Source organism: Engystomops pustulosus, chromosome 7, assembly GCF_040894005.1.
Source record: "Engystomops pustulosus chromosome 7, aEngPut4.maternal, whole genome shotgun sequence".
Taxonomy (NCBI): Eukaryota; Metazoa; Chordata; class Amphibia; order Anura; family Leptodactylidae; genus Engystomops; species Engystomops pustulosus.
Window position 1 is genome coordinate 72,099,954 of NC_092417.1, and position 13,394 is coordinate 72,113,347.

A 13,394-nucleotide genomic window follows, 5' to 3' on the forward strand; every position below is an offset into this window, starting at 1 on the left:
AATAATTAATAGGACCACATCTGAGAAATGACACAGTATCCATTAATTGTTTAGATAAAAGATTCCTACAGCTTATTCCCCGCTGAGCTTCAGCGCACTCCTCGGTGTCTCTGGGTGACACGTGCCAGCTTCCAGCATTGCGGGGGTCTGCACTAAGCTTCTCAGCAGGTCACTTTTCATGTCTCTGTATACTTCTACATAGAATGCATAGAGCCAGAACTGCTGCGTCTCATTATTTACACATTTCAGTTTTTTTATGCGTCATAGCTTAACATCGGCTTTAAGGTCATTTCCATTCAGTTTAATTCATCACATGTATCACAAGGTTATCTTTATTCATAAATTTTCAACAGGGAATTCTGTAGTTGAGAAGCTGTCCTTGTTCACAGATTTTTCTGTGTAAAATTTGATTTGTGGCTAATAAAACTTCTCTAAAGATGCCGGCAGCAAAATTCGAGGGACAATGGGGCACATTTACTAACAACAGTGAAAACTGCACTATATGCAATTTGCCTGTGTATAAAGCAGAGTGTGCCCGTTCTAAATGAATCTGGTGCCTCCTGAACTATTCCAACAGAGTGCACCACTTTTTTTTGGTGCACCTTTCATATAGGGCAGGGGTAGGGAACCTATGGCTCGGGAGCCAGATGTGGTTCTTTTGTTGGCTGCATCTGGCCCTCAGACAGATCTTTAATAAATAGTGATGGCTGCTGTGTGTCTTAAACTGATTACTGGACACAGGCAGCGATGTTGCCTCTGCCTATGTACTTTGTACGACCTAGGCGCCATTGCCATTGAGGAGCTGGCTGCAGGGAGCGATGTAAGTGAATATTCATTTTTTTTGCTGTGACTACCAATCTTCTGAGAAGCATGTGCTGTGGCTACCTATCTACTGTGGGGCATGTGCAGTGGCTACCTATCTACTGGGGGGCATGTGCTGTGGCTACCTATCTACTGTGGGGCATGTGCAGTGGCTACCTATCTACTGGGGGGCATGTGCTGTGGCTACCTATCTACTGGTAGGCATGTGCTGGGGATACCTATCTACTGGGAGGCATGTGCTGGAGCTACGTATCTACTGGGAGGCATGTGCTGGGGCTATCTATCTACTGGGAGCCATGTGCTGGCCCTACATATCTACTGGAAGGCATGTGCTGGGGATACCTATCTACTGGAAGGCATGTGCTAGAGCTACCTATCTACTGGGAGGCATGTGCTGGGGCTACCTATCTATTGGGAGGCATGTGCTGGGGCTACCTATCTACTGGGAGGCATGTGCTGAGGCTACCTATCTACTGGGAGGCATGTGCTGGGGATACCTATCTACCGGGAGGCTTGTGCCTATACACAGCATTGTGTATGGGGGCCAGAAGGTTGTCGGGTCCGGCCGGAAGCTGAATGCAGCGCTGCTCCGGTGGCCATGTTTGTTTACATGGCGCCCGGACCGGAGCGACAGCAGCGCTGCATACCGGAGGGCACCGGAAGGTAAGTACAGCTTTATTGTTTTAGGCAGCCCGCTCCCGGCCACATATATATATATTTTTTTTTTTTTAAACTCGGACAACCCTTTTAAGCCCCACTAATACAAAACTGGTCCCCTGCACAACCTCTCTCCACCTCCACCTTCTCTATATCCATCTCCTACCCCCCCTTGACTTACCTCATTGTCTGTAAGGGGGTACCTCGCCACCAGCCTTTTTGAAATTAGTAATGTATATGGAGTTCACTTACCCTAGAGATTGTTAGGCTGATTATTTATCTTTGTGGATCTGGATTTTTACCATAGATAGCTGATGCTGAGTTGAATATGTTTACCTTTCTTTTCCACTAGGAGGGGTGGATGTTTATACTGTTTTTGAGAGGGTGTCAGGTTGGTTGGCCTTACATGGCCAGTTCTACTAGTTGTTTGTTACTGGTACTAATGTACTACTTTTAAATAATTTTATATTTCTATGTATTTTGTGTCAGGTTTGTGTATTGCTTTTCAAATAAAGTTAGTTTCCATTACTCATTGCCCTATTGACAAACCTCTTTTTTCTTGTATTGTAGACCTTTAAGTCCTACTGGTGTGAAGGTAGCAGAGAGGGTAAAGTAATCTCAAGAGCTAGCAATAAAGTAGCATTTGCGATTATTTCAGGGCAGCTACACCACTGACATGGCGCGGAGGTCCTGATAAATATGCCCCATCCTTCTTCAGGATTTGTTGGTAAGCAGCAGAATTCATGGTTCCATTTATCACAGCAAGTTGTCCAGGTCCTGAAGCAGCAAAACCGACCCAAGCCATCATACTACCGGCATTATATTTTACTGTTGGTATGATGTTCTTTTTCTGAAATGCTGTGCTGCTTATATGCCACGTGTTATTCGGACTTACAAATTCTAAAATGTTAAACTTTTGTCTTGTCAGTCCACAGATTCATCTCCCAAAAGTCTTGGGGATTTTTAAGATGTTTTCTGGCAAAACTGAGATGGGCCTATATGTAATTTTTGCTAAGCAGTGGTTTCTGTCTTGGGACTTTGCCATGCAGGCCAATTTTGCCCGGTCTCTTTTGAATGGTGAAGTCATGGTAATGTGATGGTCTAGGGCTGTTTTGCTGCTTCTGGACCTAGAAGATTTGCTCTGATAAATGGAACCATGAATTCTTCTGTCTACCCACGAATCCTGAAGGAGAATTTCAGGCAATTTGCTAAAGCACATTTAGGGTTATGCAGCAGCCCAATGATCCAAATACACCAGCAAGTCCATCTCTAAATGGGTCAAAATGAAGACTTTTGAACCCCCTAGTCAAAGTATCAACTTCAATTCCATTGAGATGCTATGGCATGACCTTACAAAAAAGATTCATACTCCTCCAAAAGTTATAAAAGTCTCATTGGCAGTTATCAATTTCATTGCTGTTTTTCTTGCTAGTTATTAGGTTTTGTGGGCAATTACTTTTTTACACAGGGCCAGAAGATTTTGATAACTTTTTCCCTTATTAATAAAAATTGCATTTTGTGCTTGTGTTATATTTGTCTCATACTTATATTTGTTTGGTGATCTGAAACATTTAACCCTTACATGCACCATGGCGAAATAGTACATCCCTGTGGGAAGAAACTTTCCACACCAGGACGTTCTATTACGCCCAGATTCTGGCACCAAGTCACGAACAAAACCGGCAACAGAAGCAGCGGGTGTCAGCTGTATATTACAGCCAGCCCGCTCTGATCGCAAGTGTTAACCCCTTAAACGCCACGATCAAGTGCCCTGGGGCTCCCCCAGCAGTGAGTTTGTAGTATTGTAGAGCAGTGTATTTGACTTTGACTTGATCAGAGCATCGCTGGTTCAACTTCAAGTTTGTACAAAGTAAAGAAAGTTAAAAAAAAGTTTAAAACATTAAAATAAATAAAAAAATTAATAAAACATAAGCCCCTAAAATGTCAGTTTCCCACACAAACAATTGAAAAAAAAAACGCCGCCACATATTTGGTATCGATGCGTTCATAACAATCTGTATAATAAAACAGAGTAATTATTGGACCCATACGGTAAACGGTGTAAAAATAAAACCTGATAAAATGTTTTAAAAAAAAGATAATTTTTAATTAATATCCTTAAAAAAACGCTCTAAAAATTATTTAAAAATGTTAAAAATGTTAAAATAAGACCACTAAAAAAACAACTCTTTTTACAAAAAATAAGGCATTAACCAGATTCGGCAGCCAAAAATTAAAAAAGTTATGCATCTGCAATAATGGTGATGCTAAAGTGTACAAGTGATCTGGGGGACGCTGTGGATGTTGTATATCTGGACTTTTCAAAGGCATTTGACACCGTGCCACATAAAAGGTTGGTATATAAAATGAGACTGCTGGGAATAGGAGAAAATCTGTGTATTTGGGTAAGTAATTGGCTTAGTGATAGAAAACAGAGGGTGGTTATTAATGGCACATTCTCAGATTGGGTTGATGTTACCAGTGGAGTGCCACAGGGGTCAGTATTGGGGCCACTTCTTTTTAATATTTTTATTAATGACCTTGTAGTGGGTTTACACAGTCAAGTTTCAATATTTTCAGATGATACTAAGCTGTGTAAAGTAATAAATACTGAGGTCGATAGTTTAGCATTACAGAGGGATTTGTGGAAGCTTGAGGAATGGGCAGAGAAATGGTTGATGAGGTTTAATGTAGATAAATGTAAAGTTATGCACTTGGGCCATGGAAACAAAAAGTATAATTATGTTCTAAACGGTCAATTACTTAGTAAAACTGAAGCTGAAAAGGACTTGGGGGTAATGGTGGATGGTAAACTTAATTTTAGTGACCAGGCGGCTGCTGCTAAAGAAAATAAAATTATGGGATGTATCAAGAGAGGAATAGATTCTCATGATAAAGACATAGTTTTGCCCTTATACAAATCCCTGGTCAGACCACACATGGAATATTGTGTACAGTTTTGGGCACCAGTGTATAAAACGGATATAGTAGAGCTGGAACGGGTGCAGAGGAGAGCAACCAGGATTATTAGGGGAATAGGGGAACTAGAATATATTGACAGATTAAAAAATTTGGGATTATTCAGTTTAGAAAAAAGACGACTGAGGGGAGACCTCATTACAATGTACAAATACCTGAACGGACAGTACAAGGATCTCTCCAAAGATCTTTTTATACCTAGGCCTGTGACCAGGACAAGGGGTCATCCTCTACGCCTAGAGGAGAGGCGATTTTACCATCACCATAGACAAAGGTTCTTTACTGTAAGAGCAGTGAGACTGTGGAACTCTCTGCCGCAGGAGGTTGTTATGGCGGACTCTACGTACATGTTCAAGAGAGGCCTGGATGACTTTCTGGAGAGAAAAAATATCACGGCTTATGGGGATAAAACATTTATTTAATTCTTAAAGGTTGGACTTGATGGATTTGCGTCTCCTTCCAGCCTTATATACTATGATACTATGATAGTATGAAGATTTTCTCCAAATTAGTTTTTATTCTGTAAAATTAGATAAAATACAAAAAACAGCCACCTGCATCCATAACAATCTGTTCAGTAAAACAAAATTGTTACAGGGCTCGCACGGTGAACGCCATAACCCATCCCATCCCCTCCCAAGAAAATGCTCTGAACAAACTCTTAACTAATATCCTTAAAATACATGCCCTAAAAAGTGATTTAAAAATTTGTTATGCTCCAAAAAAAGACCACTAAAAAGAACAATGCTTCTTGCTAAAAATAAGCCCAGATTTGTCACCCGAAAATAAAAAAGTTATGCATTTGAAAAGATGGTGATTCTAAAAGTAACAACATTTTCTCCAAATTACTTATTATTCAGTAAAACTGGGCGAAAAATCTATATAAATGCGGTATTTCCTTATTTGTGGCGATCCATAGAATAAAAATAATATACGATTTCTATGGTATGGTGAACAGCCAAAACCCTCCCCCTCAAAAAAAAAAATCTTTAAAAATTGATAAATTTCATTTCCTTCACAAACAAAGAGTTAATGAAATCTCATCAATTAGACATAGATGCCCAAAAATAATTACCATATATCCTCGAGTACAGGCTGACCCGAGTATAAGCCGAGGTCCCTAATTTTACCACCAAAAACTGGAAAAACCTATTGACTCAAGTATAAGCCGATGATGGAAAATGCATTGGTCACAGCCTCCCAGTATATAGCCAGCAAGCCCCCTGTAGTATATAGCCTTCCAACCCCTAATAGTATATATCCTACCAGCCCCTAATAGTATATAGCCTGACAGCCCCTAGGAGTATATTGCCAGGCCTGAGTAGTATAGAGCCAGCCAGCCCCTATTAGTATATAGCCAGCCAGCCCCCAGTAGTATACAGCCAGCCCCCTGTAGTATATAGCCAGCCAGCCCCCTGCAGTATATAGTCGGCCCCCTGTAGTATATAGCTAGCCAGCCCCTTTTAGTATATAGCCATCCCTTGTAGTATATAGCTATCCCCATTTAGTATACAGCCAGCCACCTTTAGTATACAGCCAGCCAGCTCCGTTTAGTATATAGACAGCCCCCTTTAGTATACACCCAGCCCCCTTTAGTATACAGGCAGCCACCCCCCCCTTTAGTATATAGCCAGCCAGCCGCATGTAGTATACAGCCAGCCAGTGCCATGTAGTATACAGCCAGCCCCCTTTAGTATACAGCCAGCCCCATGTATTATACAGTGAGCGCCATATAGTATACAGCCAGCCCCATGTAGTATACAGCCAGCCCTATGTAGTATACAGCCAGACAGCGCCATGTAGTATACAGCCAGTCCCCTTTAGTATACAGCCAGCCAGCCCCATGTAGTATACAGCCAGCCAGCGCCATGTAGTATACAGCCAGCCCCATGTAGTATACAGCGAGCGCCATATAGTATCCAGCCAGCTCCATGTAGCATACAGCCAGCTAGCCCTATGTAGTATACAGTCAGCCAGCGCCATGTAGTATACAGCCAGCCAGCCCCATGTAGTATATAGCCAGCCAGCGCCATGTAGCATAAAGCCAGCCTCATTTAGTATACGGCCAGCCAGTCCCATGTAGTATACAGCCAGTGCCATGTAGTATACAGCCAGCCCCCTTTAGTATACAGCCAGCCCCAGTTTGCCCAGCACATAAATTAATAAACTTACTTACTCAACTTCTAGCATTGCTGAAAACCTCGGCTTATACACAACTATATACGGTTACCAGAAAAGTGCATTTCAAGTGGCAAAAAAATAAGCCCCTATAGGCCCACATTAAAAAAAGAAAAAATGTATAGCCTGAACAATGTGATAATGCAAATCTGCTCTGGATGGCGCCTCCTTCCATTCTATGCCCGGCCGTGCGCCCATACAGCAGTTTACCTCTACATATGGGGCATCAGTGTGCTTAGGAAAAAATGGTTATCAAACCTTGTGGAGCCTTTTTTTATTTAATTCATTGTGAATGTTTAATTTTCCACCCAAAATGAAGGTATTTTCCAAAAATATTACCATTTGTTGTCCGCACCTCCATTTTGTTTTAACTCCTATAAAACACCTAAAGGGTTAACAAACTTCTTAATAGTACTTTTTTCATACATTGAGTGGTGTAGTTTCCATAATTGGGTAATTTATGAGGCTTTCTATTATTTAACCCTGGGGGTTAAGTGTGACAAACATCCAAAAGATTACAGAAAATCAAAATCCATCATGATAAACTGGAGACAATTAATCATAGATTCAGACACCGTGACTGTAATAATCTTCTTATATTTGGCATCCATGGTCTCCTATCTCCTAAAATCAACTTTGACAATTATGCTTATGAGCCAGAAGGGGCAGCAGGAGCACAGAGGGGTTCTGGTAACACCCACTAGAGTCCTACTGGCTCATCAGCATTAAAAGCAGATTTTAGAAAGATGGAGGTCTTGAATAACAAATATAACCAGAATACTCTTTTCCAAAAGCCAATACTTTTTTTCAGACAGATCAAAAGACTGTCAAAAAGCGTCTGAATATATTTATATATCTGAGTCAAAGGATGCTAGACAAACAAGTCTAGTATTCTTGGGTATTTTGCGTAATATATTTCCTCTAAAGAATAGAATAAAATGCAACCGGATAACCATTGTGTTTCAACTTTTAAACATTTTTTAAATCTGTATTGGAACATTCCTTTTTAGAACCTGTGTCTGAAAACCTATGCTTTTAAAGCAGATCTACCATCAGTTTACTCATGGCAGACGTGTCCTAGTAAGAAGCTCCTTAGGAACAATGCTCCTCAGGACTTATCTTATTATAACTGTTAACGCTGCAATTGCAGCATATAGAGCTCTAAAAATAATGCAAATCAGTCTGGTGGGCTTTGGCTACATCGCCAAAGGGCCTCAGAGCAACAGTTTCTTTTAATTTACTCACTCCCCTGTATGCTATATGTGCCGCCTGGTCTATCCTGTCCCCTGTGTATCATATGGGTGAATAAATTATAAGACGAGTTTCTCTGAGGCACTACGGTGACATAGCCAAACTGATTTGCACAATTGTTATAATTCTATATTGCCACAATTATGGCAAATATAGTTATAATATAAGAAGTCCGGAGAAGTATTGTTCCCCAGGAACTTCTTAATAGGACACGTATGCCGACAGTAAACTGATGGTTGATGTCCTTTAAGCTACCGTAAGTTTACCTCTGTGTTTGTCAGTGTCCGTTTTTCTGTTCCCTAATAACTTGGTAGAAAGTCTGGAGGTCCCCAAATGCATCAGATAGTTGGTTGGTCAGTCAAGTCTATTAGCATCTAATGTATGAAGCAACCATTGCAAATCCTTTGTAAGAATAACCCCTTATCACTGTCCTTTTGTGTACACATGTTTACATGGTAACAAACCCTCAGCTGTGTGAGCAGGCCACATGTTATTGATCATAATGTGGATGGCAGGTGAGGTTGAGAGCTGGAGTGCTCTTTTTATCTATTTTACTTGACATTGTCCACATTTTCTTCTTCTATTGCACCTGTTGAATATGAAACTTTACAAAGTCTACATAAAGCTGCACCTAAATTACATGTGGGCACTGCAGCAGTGCCATGTGGCATATTGTGTGGTTTCCTTATTGTCCTGTAATAGATTCTAGAAAACAATTTTCATGATAAATAACCTTTTAGTTTGCAATTTCTCTTTAAACCACACTAATTGGTGATGCCGAGGTGATGACAGCAGTGGCGATGCACTCTGCCTATATAGTATGTGATGGCTGTCCTGACATTGCCATGAACAAACACACAAGTGTGCGACTGTAGAGATGGATCTAGTGGAACATCCATTATGGTGATGACACTGCTAATGTGTTCTGCTATAATAGGTCTTCAAGGCGGTTTATTATCAGCACGAGGACACTGTGTCACCATCCCCAGCTTAATGACATCTTAGGCTGATTGTCTTTCATAAAGCGCTGGCAAGGATCTGTCCTTATCATGTCTCGACAATTAGAGAAGAGGTTCAGCTCCTGCAGACATAGGACAATGAGCCCGTAGAGCAGCTCTTCATCACACACTTATAGCTGCTCCTGTGCTGATTTCTGGCCAACGTGATCACTTTACATACAATGGCATAGGAACTTCAGATCAGAAAGAGCTCATCATTACCCAGAGAGGTGGAAGGGATATCATCTGTGTTGTAAGGGTTTAGAAGTATGACCTAAAATCTGAAAAAAAGACTATTTCAAGGTGTTCCAGGCATACAATTTATTCAGCCACTGGACTTGAACTAAATGTTCTACTTATTGTCATGCAGTGTGCAGGAACAGACTAAAGGCACGGACTAATCCCATTCCCAGCTGTTTCTTCTTATTGCCCGACCCACTCTTGCCAGTTAGTAGACAGCTAGAGGTCAATCCTTCCTGTGCCAATGTGCAAAATACAGAAAAAAACAACACAGCACAAACAGATAAGAAAAGTTGACAGAACCAGGTCACAACAAGAGGGCAAATGCAATACAAAATCACATAACAGTAGAATAGTCTTAACACAGGCCTAAAGTCAGGAAACCAGGAAAACAAAGGTCAGAATCACAGGAATGGTATGAAACTAACTGAGAAGAAACCTCTATAGCCAGCACCCGGAGAATAATGAGCAGTATATTTAGGCGTTCCCATAGCCCTAGCTCTGACAGTGATTGGACCATGTTAAGGTAAACCTAGCTGATAGATCAAATCCTGTCATTTCTATTTGCTTATTTTCCTAAAATATACTGTAATGGAAACAATGAACTGAAGATGGCGCCGAGATCTTAGACCACACCTCAAAGTTTTGAGGCTAAGGAATGTGCATGTGACGTCAACGTGCGACAGCAGGGAATCTCTCCAAGAGACTATGTCTGATATTGTTATGCTTTATACACTCCTCCTTTCCTACTTTCCTATTTTTCTATATAGACTGATAGAACAAATAAAGCTTGTGCTGTGCTGATTTTTGCCCAGGGCGATAGCATTAGCGAGACTTGCATCAGCAGTTGTCTGAGTCATTTGCATTTAAAAATGATTTGAAACACAACAATTGACGCACTAAAAGAGCATATATTAAATCCTTCCCTAACAGTTGGAGGCACTGCTGAGATCCCCATAAGCAGGACCAGGATGCCCCCTTGTTCCTTAACCGCCTGCAACCTCGGGATCACTGCTCCACGACTGGGACTGATCAACCCACGATCACGGTAAGTTTCAGATTACATATGTTAACCTGTTACTTGCCTGTGACTTGAGGAGTGGTAATATCACTGTGGTTTGTAGGCAGCCGGGAATGGAGGGTAAATATATGTATAGCCACCCGGTGTCCTGGGCGGGGTCTGAATTGTTAGACACCTCTGTGTGAAATTGAAAGCAGTGTCTCAGTTGTTGTGTATGTGCTTTGCTGAGCCAGAACAGAAAGGGAGGGGGAGGACGTTTGAAGGTCAGACAGGATACTGAGAGGAATGGAGTGAGAGAGACTGCAGGGAAAAGCAGACACGGACAAGTGTCTTGGACTTTGAAAAAGGAGACATGGGATAAGTGTCTGGGATTTTGAAAAAAAGCAGGCACGGATTGTCTAGGATTCTGATACAGGCGGCCAGAATAGTGGATAATAGGCTGGGTTTTTGTCAGGGATTTCAGGGAAAATCGACAAGGAATTCGGACAAGATTGAAATCATTAAGGGGGACCTTCTGATAAACCTCTGTAACTGACATGCGGTGAGCTAAGTCTCTGTAACTGGTGATCAGTGAGCTTGAAGGTCAGCCCTTATGCCTGTGAGCAGCTGCACCGGTAAGGGTCTCGGGATAAATTATGCAGTCTCAGAAGAGAAAGGATGTCCTCCTGGAGGGAGCCACAGGCGCGCTAGCGATAGTTCAGTGCAGGGAAGGGAAAGATGCATAGACAGAAAGTTGATGTAAGTAGATAGAAGGTTGTTGAGTTAAATAGGACTGTTGGAAAAATGCAAAAGATGACCTAATGGAACATAAGGGCGGGTAGCATTGTGGTGAAAAGAAAAGTAGTAGTGAAGGTTTTGGGATGTGTCAGAGGATCTGATGAATGTACAAGTGAGATCAGATCTGCAAACAGACACGGACGGACCAGGACAGGAGTGACAGGAATCGACAGGAAGCCCTTTGAAGAAAGATACAGGCAAAAGGGACATTTCAATGTTTTTGATGTGGAGAGAATTTGAGAAAAAGAGATTTTATTATATTTTCCTCGGGAGGGAAAGATAGCGTCTGGAATGCAGAGACTCCGGCCCTGTATCTTGTGGTTAGAGAAGATGACACGCCCTACCATCCTTCAGTGGTGGCCCTCTTAGAACAGTTTATTTTTCAGTGGTGGCCATCTTAGAACAGTTTATATTCCCTTCAAGTCCCTGAAAGTTAATTGCCTATGACTCTACTCTGTTGGCTGCCATAAAGGCTGGTTGAGGATAATAGTTGTAGAAAACACCTGGTTTTTGTTGTAGTTTAGCAGCTGAGCACCCTGGAGGGTCTTGAGATATTTCTGGAATACAAGCCGGCTGAGGTGATTTCACCTACTTCTAGATTTATGCTAGGATTATTCTTGTTTGGGTAAGGTCCAATTAAAATTTATTTGATCCCAATGATTGTAGAAAAATTACTATAAAAAGTGTTGCAATGTCTTTGGTACCTGCTTTCTGGAGTTTGTAGTGTTAACGAGGGAGATCGTGGGGGCAGCTGTGCAGCTGGGCTTTGCATTGAAATGCTGTGTCTGTGTTCTGTTCAGAACTGACCTTGAAGTGCAGATAAAGCAGAATTTTCCATTTTGAGGTGCTTGGAATGCTGTGCTTTGTTATCCCGTAGCTCACAGGCAGTGGTAATTCAGTTTGCCCTGTATGCCATGATGTCTTCCTGTGTATTCCTTTAACAGACCAACACTTAATCTAAGTGTACCTGATGAGACGTTGCAGTATGGCCAGAAAGTTATAGATAGCGTAGAACACTGGGTTGGAGATGGTGAAGGGAGAATCCCATGTGTCTAGATGAGATGAAGCGGAGATGTAAACAGTAATGGAAGAGTACCATGGAAATTGTTTACAGCTTTTGGACACATGGGGTATGACTTGACAGTGTAGTGTACATCTAGTGCACTTGCCAGTTGTTTTGTAACGGATTGTTACCAAAGGTGTTAACGGACTAGAGACATCTCTGCCAGCTATTAGCGTACAGAGGGATTGATAACACTGTGGGGAACAGAGAGACCAGTTTCACAGACCACAGCCAAAGTGAGACTGAGAGAAAGTTCCGGTCGTGTGAGCCCGACCCAAGTGGGCTTGTTTCGACTGCGGGGAGAAGACCTTACTGAAGTGACTAAAGTGATTGGCCACATTCTAGGAAACGGAGACACCCCCGAAAGGACGGACTAGGGGGGTGGTAACGGACGAGGACTTCAGTGAGTAAATCCTCCCCTAACAACCATAACTCACAGAGAGTAATGTGATTAGTGTGAGAAGATGTCTATCACAGGATATTAACAGATACAGTATCCCATAGGCAGAAGATAATATGTTATAAAAGAGGCCTGGATTGGTTCACACTATTCTATAGAGACATGGTCATACAGTGTAACCATAAAACACAAGTTCTAATAGGTTTTATTTTGTATGGTGCCTACACAATAAAGCCTTATATTGACAAAACAACAATTCTATCTTTACAATACATACTAAAGTAACATTTTGTACAGTTCATAAAATGCCTTGCCTCATAAAAAGTAGACTACAGATATATCATTAAAATGAATATCTGTAAATATATGTGTGGGTGACAAAATCTGGATTATCTGTTCTACGTCATCAAAAAGGCTACATTAGATTTTCCATAGCAGATTCCTCGTTTTTTTGTAACAGAATATTAGACTGACACTTGCTATTTGTGTCCGGCAAGTTAAGAACATTTCATATGTATATGTCATTTAGGAGCAGTAAAAATTTGGCTGACTACTTGATGCTTTTATACCATGACAGCTTGACCCTGATGAACCGGAACCTAGTAGTCTTGGGTTCCGCTGCATTGTTGCTGGGTTACAAATGTCTCAGATCTTTTCTTCATTAAGTCAGAATAGCAGCCTCCTTATTGCCATGGAAAAATGTAATAGAATGTCTGTACTTTGGATCTTCCTAATTAATTTATCCACAGATCCATCTACTTAGTTACGCCTAATTATAATTTGTTTCCTTTTAAAATCAATCAAGATAAGTTTAAATAAGTCTAAAAAAAAGCACAGCAGAAAGTGAGACTCTGTCAGGTTTCAGTTACTGAATCATTATTTTGTATCTTCAAACTAGAAATTCGCTCTTTGAAAAGTCCCCAACTGAAAACATCTTAACACATTTTGCACTGGTATAACCAACCATAGCACAAAAAATAGAACTTAATCATATGTTACTAAGTATCA